Below are 14,600 nucleotides of genomic sequence, written 5' to 3' on the forward strand. Positions count from 1 at the left end.
AAGCGTAAAGAGCCTCCCGGGTTTGAGAAAACCCTTACAAAAATTGCCAAAACTTCGGAAGATAAAACTTAGATCCTTGATTTATGCCTAGCTAACAGTGTAAAAACTATAGCGCTTGTTGAGAGGCAACCCAATGAATAAAATTTATTTGGGCTTTTCTATTTTCCTAATTTTGAGTGTTAGCAAAATTATGCTACTGTTATGATTGTGTTTTTTATGTTTTAATTATTAAAGCCTTTAGGATCTTCTTGGGTGATAGTTGTTTGATCTTGCTGAAAAAAGCAGAAACTTTTATGCTGACGAAATTAATTTCGATTTTTTACCAGAGAGCGATAAAATACCCATTCCAATTACAGTGGATCAATATACAAATTTCTCAGATCGTCCCAATTTTTCAGTGTTTTTTGAGTCACATAAGTATGATAAATAGTCAGATTGCTACAGACTGTTCTGTTTTGACAGATTCTGTTTTCTTTGTGTTGTGTGCTTATTTTGATGGCTCTATGGTTTTCTTTGATGAGTTTTTTCCATAGAAAAGTTGGAATACAGTAGATATAATACAAAAACAAAATATGAATTGGTTTGATTCAGCACTTATAGTAGTGATTTATTATTCTTATACTAACGGATCTCACGAAGGCTTTGTTGAGTTTAGTGTAATTGAAGTTTTCAAGTTTTGGGTTATCTTACGATGGATGAAGGAAGTATGTAAGAACCTAAGCTTGGGGATGCCCCGGAATCCCAAGATATTATCCAAGAATGAGCAACCAACTAAGCTTGGGGATGCCCCCGAGTGGCATCCCCGCTTTCTTCCAACAACTATCGGTATTTTACTCGAGACTATATTTTTATTCGTCACATGATATGTGTTTTGCTTGGAGCTTCTTGTATGATACGTGTATTTTCTTGTTTTATTTTGTGTTTTAAGTCATCAATCCTTTCTGGACACACCTATTTGAGAGACCAAAATTATATCTCGACTTGTTAGAATTGCTCTCTATGGTGGACTTAAATTTTTTATGAGCAATGGACTTGCTCTAGTGCTTCACTTATATCTTTTTGAGCACGGTGTGCTTTGTTATTTTTGAAGAAATGCTCTCTTGCTTCACTTAGATTTATTTGAGAGCTAGTAAAATTTTGAAGAAATTCTCTCTTGCTTCACTTAAATTATTTTGGGAGAAAGAAAATTTGTTATGCTCATGATCTTCACTTATATTTGTTTGAGCTTATGAAAAGAAACACATGAAAATTAGCCCCAAAGTGATAGATATCCAAAAAGGATAAAGAAAAAAAAGAAAAAATTCATGAAGATCATTGGACAAAATAAACTTGATTCTTAGTAATAGTTTTGAGATATGATGATGTGATATGTGAGTCATCTTGATGAGTAATTATGCTTTAGTAAGAATATTGGTGTTAAGGTTTGTGATTCCCTATGCATGCACAAAAGTCAATAATCATGCAATGAAATTATACCCTACTTGTGGTGCATTATTTGGTGTTAATTATGCTTAATGCTTGCTTATGAGATTATTCTTTTCTTGGTTGGTCGCTTCTCAATCTTTTTGCTAGCTTCATTTTGCACTAAGTATGACCTCTACTTGTGCATCCAAAATCGTTTAAACCAGTTTTGCCACATGAATCCACTATATCTACCTATATGCGGTATTCTTTTGCCGTTCTAAGCAAATTTGCATGTGCCATCTCTAACTTTCAAAATAAACTTCTCTTTTGTGTTTTTGCTTCGCTCACGGAGCGGTGAGGGGTGGCTAATATTTTCCATGCTAGATGTGTTATTCTCAAGATGAGTGTTTATTCACTTGCCATTGCACGAGAGTAAGGCAAAGGTATTAGGGATGCCCAGTCCCGAAATGCAAAAACAAATGAATTTACTTTATGTTGTAAAATAATAAATTCCATGGAAAGTGTTGGTATGGCGGGCAACCGTGGATACGGCTAGCCATGGAAAGTGAAAGTTATGGTGGAAAAAGGAATAAACTTTATTTTCTGTTTGGGAACTGCCTATGATATATGTATGCATGGAAAGTATTGGGAACTCTAAGTCGTTTTCATTGGTGGGATGGATACACCTACCAAAAATTTTTATCTCAAAATTTTCACTTTGAGCTCTCGCACCTCTACAAATACCTACTTCCCTCTGCGAAGGGCCTATCTTTTAATTTATGCAATTTTTATTTTGAGTGTCCATCTTCTCTTATAAAAGCATCAACTAGGAGGCAATATGATCATGCTTAAGTATTGGGTGTAGTTAATATTCGAGTGTGTTTCATGAATGGACCAATGTTTGAGCATGATGGGCTAGGGATAAGTTATTTTAGCATTGGTATTTTGAAAGACATGGTTGCTTGTTGATATGCTTGAGTATCTAAATTATTATGTCAAAACTAGACTATTGCTTTGAATCACATAAAAGTCCAAATGTCCATGCTATAAAGAAAATAATATGATATGACATGATGAACAACACTCCACATCGAAAATTCTATTTTTATCACTTACCTACTCGAGGACGAGTAGCAGTTAACCTTGGGGATGCTGATACTTCTCCAACGTATCTATAATTTTTGGTTGTTCCATGATGTTTTATTATCAATCTTGGATGTTTTACAATCATTTTATAGTCATTTTATATCATTTTTGGAACTAACCTATTGACATAGTGCCAAGTGCCAGTTGCTGTTTTTCCATGTTTTTTACATCGCAGAAATCAATATCAAACAGAGTCCATATGCCACGAAACTTCACGGAGATTTTTTATGGACCAGAAGGAAGATGTTCGGCCCTGGTTGAACCTTGGGGGAGTCCAGAGGAGGGTGAGGGAGTCCTGGACTAGGGGGTCCTCGGGCGTCTGGCTTGTTATCTATGGGCCAGACTCATGGGCTGTGAAGATATGAAGACCGAAGACTGTACCCGTTTCCGGATAAGACTCTACTTGGCGTGGAAGGCAAGCTTGGCGAACAACTATGAATATTCCATCTTATGTAACCGACTCTTGTAACCCTAGATCCCCCCGGTGTCTATATAAACCTGAGGGTGTAGTCCGGAAAGGGGATACTCAATACCGTAGTCATACAGGCTAGACTTCTAGGGTTTAGCCATTACGATCTCGTGGTAGATCAACTCTTGTAATACTCATATTCATCAATATCAATCAAGCAGGAAGTAGGGTATTACCTCCATAGAGAGGGCACGAACCTGGGTATACATCATGTCCCCTGTCTCCTGTTACCATCAACCTTAGACGCACAGTTCGGGACCCCCTACCCGAGATCCGCCGGTTTTGACACCGACATTGGTGCTTTTATTGAGAGTTCCACTATGCCGTCATCGCAGAGGTTGATGGCTCGACTTATCGTCAAGGAAAATATCACCTCCGAAGGAGCTCTGGCCTCAGGCCAAACCCTCCGGCTGGGCGGGTTTACCATGATCGCCCACTCGGCCTTCGAGCCGACAAGGATGACCTCCCGAGTCATTGAAAAACGTATCTGCGTTGATTCTGAATACGCCAAACGGATGGATCCGATGGAGTTATCGTCTTTGAGAGACCTCCTAGATCGCATCGCCGCCTTGGGGGTCGCTGGAGACTACGAGCGGGTGGGGCTTAAACCCGACCAGATAGAGATTAATTCTCCACCAATCACCCACCACATAGCGGTAGTCGAGCAGCAAGATAAACCTTCCTGTATCTTTAGGATGAAGTATGTTAGGATCTCCGACCTCGAGAAGCCGGATACCTACCGCCAGAAAGACACGCCTCGTCCTCCGAACTTAGAGTCGGACGGCAGGCTTCAAAAATCAGAAGATACTCGGGAGCCCGGACTGTTCAATCCAGAAAAATCTCAGACTTTGGACCATCGATCGGGTCAGGGTTCAGATCCAATTCCACCCACCCACCCAGACATAAGTGCCCTCACGAGCATACACCAGCAGTCTTAGGAAACGGTCCACCACTTTTGGGCCAGATTCCTCATTGTGAAGGTCAAGGTTAAAGATTGCCGCGACGAAGACGCAATATCGGCGTTCCAAAACAATTGCACGAACGAAGGACTCCTCAACGCCATTAATCATCGCCACATACTACACTCTGCTGACTTGGCAACTATTGTACAGAAGTACAACACAATGGAGAGCGCCTGGAGAGATCACACAGTTTGTAAGCTATTGGTCCCAACTCAACCACTGGTCCAGGCAAAAAGTGCGCACCCCTGTAACGCGCCCAGATCAATAGCCCAGAAATGCAAACCCATCACACGTCGCGGAACCGTTCTGGAGGGATGGCTTGATGGTCCATGCAAAATACACACCACACAGGATAGCATACCAGCCCACAGCCTTAGAGCATGTTGGATACTTCGGCAGGTAGCCAAAACGGCGAGGACATCCTCACCAAAGACACCCCAGAGCAACACCCTCCATAAGACGACGAACGCAGAGTACTGACAGTCTTTGAGACATTCACTTCAAACAATAGGCGCAAAAGGGCACTCCGCGAACTTGCCGAAGTTTGCCGGACCGCAACAATAAACCCCTGGAGCGACACAACGATAACCTTCAATGTTGACGACGAACAAAAACATAGGATGGTCCGAACACCAGCCGCCTTGGTTCTCAGCCCAATTGTGGATGGCTTTCGGCTCACCAAGGTTCTCATGGACGGCGGCAGTGGACTGATCCTCATCTACGAGGATACAATACGAAAAATGAAAATAGACAGGAGCCGCATGAATCAAAGCAGCACGACCATCCGAGGAATCATTCCCAGTCGGGAGGCGCGGTGTGCAGGAAAAATCACCCTCGACGTGTTATTCGGTACGCTGGAGAACTATCGGTCCAAAGAAATAACCTTCCAGGTGGCCCCCTTCAATAGCGGATATCATGCCCTCCTAGGGCGAGATGCATTTACGCGCTTTCAAGCAATACCCCCATTACAGGTACATGAAGCTTAAGATGCCTGGGCCCAATGGTATAATCACTCTAGATAGTGATCCGGACATAGCACTACGCGCCGAGAATAAGACCGTGTCCCTGGCCCTTGAGGCATTATCTGAAGCCCTCGCGGCCGAAGAGTTAACCGCGCTACACTCCACGGTGGACAGAGATGGTGTGGTCCTAGACAAACGACCCAAATCCACCTCATTCAAACTAGCTGAAGAAATAGTAAAATTCCAAGTCCATCCAACGGACCCCAAGAAGACAACATCCATCAGAGCACAACTAGACCCGACGGTTGGCGCCGCTCTACGAGAGTTCCTGCGCGAGAATTGGGATATATTCGCCTGGCACCCTTCCGATATTCCAGGAATCCCACGCGAGTTGGCCGAACATAGCCTCAACATATTAAAGGGACACAAGCCAGTCAAGCAAACACTGCGGCGCTTTTCCGAACCCAAACGCCAATCTATGGGGGAAGAGCTAGCCAAGCTAATCAAGGCCGGATTCATTAGAGAAATAAAACATCCGGACTGGCTGGCAAATTTGGTGACGGTACCAAAGAAGGACAAATCCTGGCGCCTGTGCGTCGATTTCAAAGACCTCAACAAGGCATGCCCCAAGGATCCCTTCCCCCTTCCCCACGTCGATCAAATCATCGACGCCACCGCAGGACACAACTCATTGTGTTTCCTTGACACATATGCCGGATACCATCAAATCAAAATGAAGGAGTCCGATCAAGCTGCAACAACATTCATCACCCCATATGCGTCATTCTGCTTCAACACCATGCCCTTCGGGCTCAAGAACACCGGCGCCACATACCAACGCATGATTCAAACATGCCCGGAGAAACAAATCAGCAAGACAGTTGAAGCTTATGTGGACGACGTCGTCATCAAAACTAGGCACATCGAAACACTAATAGACGATTTACATCTCACATTCGAGAACCTCCGTGTGTATGACATTAAGCTCAATCCGGAAAAGTGCATTTTCGGCGTCCCTGCTGGAAAACTGTTAGGCTTCATCGTCTCCAATAAAGGAATTAAAGCAAACCCAGCCAAAATCTGAGCTTTGTCATAATTGGCTAAGCCAACAGACCTTAAACAAGTTCAAAAGCTCGCGGGTGGCATGGCAGCTCTAAGCCGCTTTATCTCTAGATTGGGAGAAAAGGCATTGCCACTCTATTGCCTTCTACGACGAACCGACCACTTCGAGTGGACGGAAGCGGCAACAACCGGACTGGAGGAAATAAAAAGCCTTCTTGCGAGCAATCCAATCCTAGCCACACCAAACGCCGGCGAACCAATGTTATTATATATATCGGCAACACATCAGGTGGTGAGTGCCGTACTCGTCGTTGAACGAGAACAGGACGGACATAAATTCCCGCTTCAGAAGCCAGTATACTACGTATCTACTGTCCTTACACCATGCAAACCCTGGTACCCTCATTATCAAAAGATAGCATACGCGCTCTTCATGGCATCCCGAAAGCTCCGTCACTACTTCCAGGAGTGTTCGATCACGGTGGCTTCCGAAGTACCACTCAATGACATTATAAACAACCGTGATGCTACGGGCCGGATTGCCAAATGGGCCATTGAGCTCATCCCATTCGACATCACATATAAACCACGTCGAGCTATCAAATCCCAGTTATTAGCCAACTTCGTCGCCGAATGGACAGAAGCCGAACTCCCTAAAGAGTACGACACAAATTCCAATTGGGTCATGTACTTCGATGGCTCCAAAATGCTGGCAGGGTTAGGAGCGGGCGTCGTTTCAATGTCCCCTACTGGAGACGTCGTTCAATACGTCCTCCAAATACTAGACACAGACTCCAATAACGCAGCCGAATACGAGGCCTTAATACATGGTCTTCGGATGGCTGCCACCATGGGCATACAACGTCTAGAAGTGCGCGGGGACTCAAACCTTGCAATATCCCAAATAAATGGAGACTTCGATGCCAAAGATCCAAAGATGGAAGCGTATCGTAACACAATCATAAAAATGTCGGTCCGGTTCGAGGGGCTCGAGTTCCATCACGTGGCTCGAGAAAGTAATCAAGCGGCGGATGTTCTTGCTCGTATCGGCGCTAAGCGTGACCCCGTCCCACCTAATATCTTCCTGGAAAGGCTTTTTACGCCATCCATGGTGTGGCAGGGGAAAACGGCAACACTAGTCCGGATCCAAACATAACCCCAGATCCCGGAAACACAAACGTCGTCGGAGGCTCAGCCACCGAAATAGCACCATCGGCGCATCTCATCATGGCAGTCATTGCCCCATGGACCGAACCATTCCTGGCCTACCTTAACATCAAGGAGCTTCCTGAGGACCAGAATGAGGCCCGCTGTATTTTCCGGCGTTGAAAGGCCTACAAGGTTCATGTTGGAGAGCTCTATAAGAAAAGCGCTGCCGGAGTCCTTCAACAATGTATATCCGAGGAACAGGGGTAGCAGCTCTTGGCTGAAATTCACGCCGGACTCGGCGGTCACCACGCCGCAGCTCGGGCCCTTGTTAGCAAGGCCTTCCGTATAGGGTTTTATTGGCCGACGGCCCGAGCAGATGCACAGGACCTTGTCCAACATTGCATCGTATGCCAACTCTTTTCCAACCAGAGCCACATGCCCCTCGCTGCCTTACAAACAATCCCCATCACTTGGCCTTTTGCGGTCTGGGGACTCGATATGGTCGGACCCCTTAAAGGAGGAAGCCATAAGAGAAAGTATCTGCTGGTCATGGTGGATAAATTCACTAAGTGGATAGAGGCTAAACCAGTCAAAACGGCTGAAGCGGAGCTAGTAATAGATTTCATATCCGGTGTGGTACACCGTTACGGTGTCCCGCATAGCATAATCACCGATAATGGCTCCAATTTCACAGACGATGAAGTGAAAATCTGGTGTGATAATCTAGGCATTAAGCTCGATTACGCCTCTGTCTATCACCCACAGACAAATGGTCAAGTCGAACAGGCTAATGGTCTTATCATGAGCGGCATCAAACCCAGACTAGTGCGGGCTTTGTAGGAATCAGACAAGCACTGGGTGCAGGAACTCGACTCCGTACTCTGGGGGCTGCAGACCACGCCCAACCGCACTACCGGATATACACCCTTCTTCATGGTGTACGGTGCGGAAGCAGTGTTATCCTGCGATATTATTCATGACTCACCTCGAGTGCGTATGTACGAAGAGAGAGAAGCTGAGCTAGATTGGCAGGACAACTTAGATACCTTGGACGAGGAGCACGACATCGCAAAAGCCCGTTCCGCATATTATCAACAGTGGGCTCGTAGGTACCAAAGCAGAAAAGTGCAGGCCAAGACTTATAACGTTTGTGAACTCATTCTACGCTTGCCGGAGAAGAAAAAGGACAAACTCAAGCCCAAGTGGGAGGGTCCCTTCATCATTGATGAAGTTCTCATAGAAGGAGCGTACCGCCTATGTGATGCGTCAGACAATCACTTGGAGCCGAACACCTGGAACGCGACCAAACTACGACGATTTTATGCCTAGCACTGAACTCTGTGTTTGTTTCGTCCCTGCTGTTATTACAATTATTTTTTCCTCTCTTTTAATTTTTTACCTTTTTCTTTTTTTCTCTAGCCTTACGACATCAGTACGGCTAGACCATCCCTACCTGATGCGTACATCTCTACATATGTACGTTCATTATACCTGGGGGCTTCTCGTACAGAAGCTTCCTATCATTTTTCGAGCATCAAGCCCAATACATATGCGTCTTTCCATATGTACCTTTTCTTCGCCATTATATGCATCGATATGACTTAAGTTTTGGCCAAGCTGGGTTGCCTGGCTCCTGTGCTTACGCCCTACGTTCCCGTTAGTTCGGTTAGGGCATAAAGGGAGCACCTCCGCGATTGTTACTGCCGGGTCATCCGGATGTGTACCTCAGACTGGGTGAAGCCGAAAGCTAGCGTTCTTAAGGGAATATTCGGTCGGCGAATTAAAAATGTTTCGACATTCACTCCATTGTGAACCCCAGATGTTACTTACTCTTTGATGTTTTTCAATCACAGTTCAGACATGCACATTAAACGCTTGCACACCCAGGGAAAGGAACACTTAACGGAACTATTTTCTCAGGAAGATATTTCTTACATGATGTAATATAACATAACTAGCCGGATACACATTGTCTATTCGAGCAAGTATGACCCCTACGCCTGGTTCCCATGCATACCCCAGTATATTCTATCGGTAGGGTATTCGAAAACACTCTGCACCTTCAGGTCCAGAGGTTGAAGCGAAAAGGTCGGGGATGGCAATTGTCTTTATTATCCAGCTAGAAGGAAGTACATAATCACCCAAGACTCAAAGACTTCCTCTTCTATACTGCCCAATAGGCGGTCTAACTTACAATCCTGTTGGGAATATCTAGCGGCCACTTCCACTTGGTCATATAATAAAATAACGGGAATTTCTTCCCCATTCGACCCTACCGGTCCAACCCAGGCCATGTGATTCGGATCTAGCTTGGTATACCGCATTTTCACCATGGCCCAGGCCTCTCGAGCACCCTCTCGGCAAGCCGATATCTGACACAGTCGGATACGCTACCGCGCTCCCTTGAATAGCTCTACCAGCTTCTCCATGCTTACTGGAGGGGAGTCGGATGGCCATAAGGCCTTGGCCACACTCTGCATCACCAGCCGAGCTTGCTCGTGCAACTGCTATAGCCCTTGTAGAAGATCACTTGATGATCCAGACACCTCCTCTTCGGGGCGGTTCGTCAATACACCTGCTGTTACAGCTATATCAGCTACTGTTACCTCCAAACTGTTATAAGATAAAAGCGGCCACCTACTGAATATGCCGCCTCGCAGCTTCTTGTTCTCCTTCACAGAGTCAGCTAGCTGGGCTCGCACATTTTTCAGTTATTCACCCAGCTTGGTGTTCTAATCTTGGAGTTTCTTTTTATCTTGAACGACATTTGTTAATACACACTCGCTCGCTGCTAGTAGCTTTTTGGCTCCGTGTTCTTCGCCTCGAGCGGCATCCAGCTGCTCTCGTAATTGGTCTAACGACCCAATACAAAGATAAGCACCCAGATTCACACTATCAGTGTATCATTCTGAATTCTCGATAGAAGTAAATATTACCGGGAGATGCCTTGTATTTCTCTAGTTCGGCATTGGCAGCAAGCAGCCGTCACTGACACTTTTCTAGTTCCTGAGTTAACAGGGTGTTCTTCTCCGTAAGCACCTGGTTGTACATTGATCCTTAAATCAGTTGTTTCAAATCCTTTAAGTCTTGGGGGCTACTGGCATATGCTTATCATTGTCAGACAAAACAAATTTACCTGCACATCTTTCAAATGCTGCTTTGTGGCCCTGTTAAGCCCATCTCGAGCAGCTCGGATGTATGCATTAGCCGAGTTGAAGGCGTTAAACAACTCTTCTGAAAATCCAGGGTCTTGTAAAATGGTCCGGCGGCGATGATGATTCATGGCACTCTCCACTTCCGAGTTAGTGACGGATACATCATCTGAGTCCTTGGCTGGAGGACAGTCCGGCATCGCCCCCGCATCAGCCACCGTCTTCACGGCAGGGTTTGAGTCCTGGCTGCGGGAAGTACGGCCGCTCGAACCTCCGGATATAGTCCAGCGCACCTTTTTCCTCACACATGGAAAACGGGAAGGTCACGGTTGGATGTGACTGCCCAGGTGCATATTGGCAAATTCATACCTCTTCGATGAAGGCCCGGCGTCCTTGTTTTTTTCCTCTTGGAATGCTCTCCTGGTGTGGGGGACGCTCTCTTTGGAGATACCACCGCAGCGGTATGGTGCACTAAACGCTTCCCCTTTTGAGCACAGAACAGTGCGGTGGGTAAGAAGGAAGAAGATATCTCTTCTGGATAAGGTGTCTTTAGATTACTTATGTGTGAAGCTGGCAGGAGGCCGGGGTAATCGGCGATAATGGGTACATATGTACCGTCATAGCTCATCTGATAGAATATTCCCTCCTCAAGCTCCACAAATATGTCCAGATCTTCTTCATATCCGGGGTCAAGATCCCTATTACGATTCTCCGGTTGGGGGGCAGGGTCATGGATCCGCTCGACAGCCTTTCGCCATTCCTGTTATGAGAAGATAAGATGCTGCCTGTCAACAAATGATCCAGGTACAAGAGTAAAGTCCGTCCCGATATTGGAGACGGCTGAATTCCTGCTTTTCCCCTTTATACAGCTCGGCTAGAATCTTGGCTAGAGCGGCGGGGGTCTTCGGGCCCTTTCAGCCATAACATGAGGCGTTGTCTTCTCCTTTATAATGCCACATGGGCAGTCCTCGGTATTGGAGTGGCTGGACCCCCCGCGTTATAGAAATCGCCATCACCTTGACTATTGACAATCTGGACTGGGCAAGCGTCTTGATCTTGCCTAGTAGCAAGTTGATCTTCGTGCTATCCTCTTCCTCGAGGCTCCGAGGATGCCAGCTATGGCATTTCTTCAGCGGAGCATTTGAAAACTCGGGGAGGCCAATGCGGACGGGGTCAGGTAGAGCGACGTTGTCAATGTATGACCATTCGTAAGACCACTCTTAGGGAGCTTTCTTCGGCGTGCCGGACAGGTATCCGGTCCCGGCGATGCGTGCTACGTCTTGAGCTTGCGTTGGTTTTCCCCGAAGAAGAAGGGATGATGCAGCAGAGTAGCGTAAGTATTTCCCTCAGTTTTTGAGAACCAAGGTATCAATCAAGTAGGAGGCCACGCGCAAGTCCCTCGTACCTGCACAAAACGATAGCTACTCCCAACCAACGCGATTAGGGGTTGTCAATCCCTTCACGGTCACTTACGAGAGTGAGATCTGATAGATATAGTATTTTTGGTACAAAGATGCAAAGTAAAAAAGCAAAGCAAGATTAAAGTAATGGAGATTGATATGATGAGAATAGACCCGTGGGCCATAGGTTTCACTAGTGGCTTCTCTCAAGAGCATAAGTATTCTACGGTGGGTGAACAAATTACTGTTGAGCAATTGACAGAATTGAGCATAGTTATGAGAATATCTAGGCATGATCATGTATATAGGCATCACATCCATGAAAAGTAGATCGAAACGATTCTGCATCTACTACTATTACTCCACTCATCGATCGCTATCCAGCATGCATCTAGAGTATTAAGTTAAAAACAGAGTAACGCTTTAAGCAAGATGACATGCTGTAGAGAGATAAACATGCAATATGAAATAAACCCCATCTTGTTATCCTCGATGGCAACGATACAATACGTGCCTTACTGCCCCTTCTGTCACTAGGTAAGGACACTGGCTAAGCACTTCTCCCATGGCAAGAACTACCAATCTAGTTGGCCAAACCAAATGGATAATTCGAATAGACTTGCAAAGATAAACAATCATACATAAAAGAATTCAGAGAAGATTCAAATATTATTCATAGATAGACTTGATCATAAACCCACAATTCATCGGTCTCAACAAACACACCGCAAAAAGAAGATTACATCGAATAGATCTCCACAAGAGAGGGGGAGAACTTTGTATTGAGATTCAAAGAGAGAGAAGAAGCCATCTAGCTACTAACTATGGACCCGAAGGTCCGAGGTAAACTACTCACACTTCATCGGAGAGGCTATGATGATGTAGAAGCCCTCCGTGATGACGGCCCTCTTCCGGCGGAGCTCCGGAACAGGCCCCAAGATGGGATCTCGTGGATACAGAAAGTTGCGACGGTGGAATTAGGTTTTTGGCCCCTGTTCTGATTGTTTGGGGGTACGTGTGTATATATAGGAGGAAGAAGTACGCCGGAGGAGCAACAAGGGGCCCACGAGGCAGGGGGAGCGCCCTAGGGGGGGGGGCGCCCCCACCCTCATGACCACCTCTTTTGTTCCTTGGAGCAGGGTCCAAGTCTCCTGGATCACGTTCAGTGAGAAAATCACGTTCCCGAAGATTTTATTCCGCTTCGACTCTATTTGATATTCCGTTTATCCGAAACTCTGAAATAGGCAAAAAACAACAATTCTGGGCTGGCCTTCTGGTTAATAGGTTAGTCCCAAAAATAATATAAAAGTGGAAAATAAAGCCCAATATAGTCCAAAACAGTAGATAATATAGCATGGAGCAATCAAAAATTATAGATACGTTGGAGACGTATCAATGCGCCACACTTCAGCTCCCCCACTTCAAAAATTGATCCACCTTGATTGCGAGGTACGAGGCAGAATAGTCTTCTCCATAAATCGAAATGGGCCTCGCAACCCAGGAATAGTTCGCACAAAGCGACATAACCCACAATGTGGAGGATGGAGCCGGGGGTGAGATTGTGCAGCTGGAGGCCATAGTACTCCAGCAACCCTTGGAGGAATGGGTGAATTGGAAACCCCACTCCCCTCAGCAGATAAGGGCCGAAGCACACTCGTTCTCCCGTAGACGGATTGGGAGAATCCTCCACCTGGGTTTTGTCGTTGAAGGAAGTTAACCCTGCTCGAACAGGGACCAAATCTACCAGAGGGAGAAATCCCTGCATTTGCAACTTCGCCAATCGGCTATGGGACATAGAGCACCTCTCCCACTCGCCTCTCTCTAGGTTGGAACGGGGAGTGGAGCTGGGAATGTTGGCCATATTGGAATGGTCTTGCCTGGCGGTCTCTGAGGATTTTCTCTGCTTGGTGCCGAAAGGATCTGAGATCCAGGCTCTTTAAATAGATGCTCTTCCTTGCAGGGCAGGGGTGTTATTTGCAAAAAATACCCCGACTGTCCACATTCGCTCGACACGTGGAAAACGAGGACATTAAGCGCGCAGAAGCCGAGGGGAGACATTGGATCTACGACCAAATACACTACTTGGAAATCATTAAAGGAACCTGCCTTGCAATACTGAAGACAATCTATGTGCCGAACACCTCGCTATTGAAGACTGGTTCAGGGGCTACTGAGGGAGTCCTGGACTAGGGGGTCCTTGGGCGTCCGGCCTGTTATCTATGGGCCGGACTGATGGGTTGTGAAGATATGAAGACCGAAGATTGTACCCGTGTCCAGATAAGACTCTCCTAGGCGTGGAAGGCAAGCTTGGCAAACAACTATGAAGATTCCATCTTATGTAACCGACTCTATGTATCCCTAGATCCCCCGGTGTCTATATAAACTGGAGGGTGTAGTCTGGAAAGGGGATACTCAATACTGTAGTCATATAGGCTAGACTTCTAGGGTTTAGCCACTACGATCTCGTGGTAGATCAACTCTTGTAATACTCATATTCATCAAGATCAATCAAGCAAGAAGTAGGGTATTACCTCCGTAGAGAGGGCCCGAACCTGGGTAAACATCGTGTCCCCTATCTCCTGTTACCATCAACCTTAGACGCATAGTTCGGGACCCCCTACCTGAGATCCACCGGTTTTGACACCGATAGATGGGACAACCCACCAGGGGGCGCCAGGAGGCCCAAGCGCGCCCTGGTGGGTTGTGCCCACCTCGGGTGCCCCCCGGACCGCCTCTTTGCTCTATTAATACCCCCAAAATCCGAGAACCCTAGGGGAGTCGATGAAATATTCATCCAGCCGCCACAGAGTCCAGAACCACCAGATCCAATCTAGACAACATCACGGAGGGGTTCACCGCTTCCATTGGTGCCTCTCCGATGATGCGTGAGTAGT

Source organism: Triticum urartu, chromosome 2 (assembly GCF_003073215.2).
Source record: "Triticum urartu cultivar G1812 chromosome 2, Tu2.1, whole genome shotgun sequence".
NCBI classification, from domain to species: Eukaryota; Viridiplantae; Streptophyta; class Magnoliopsida; order Poales; family Poaceae; genus Triticum; species Triticum urartu.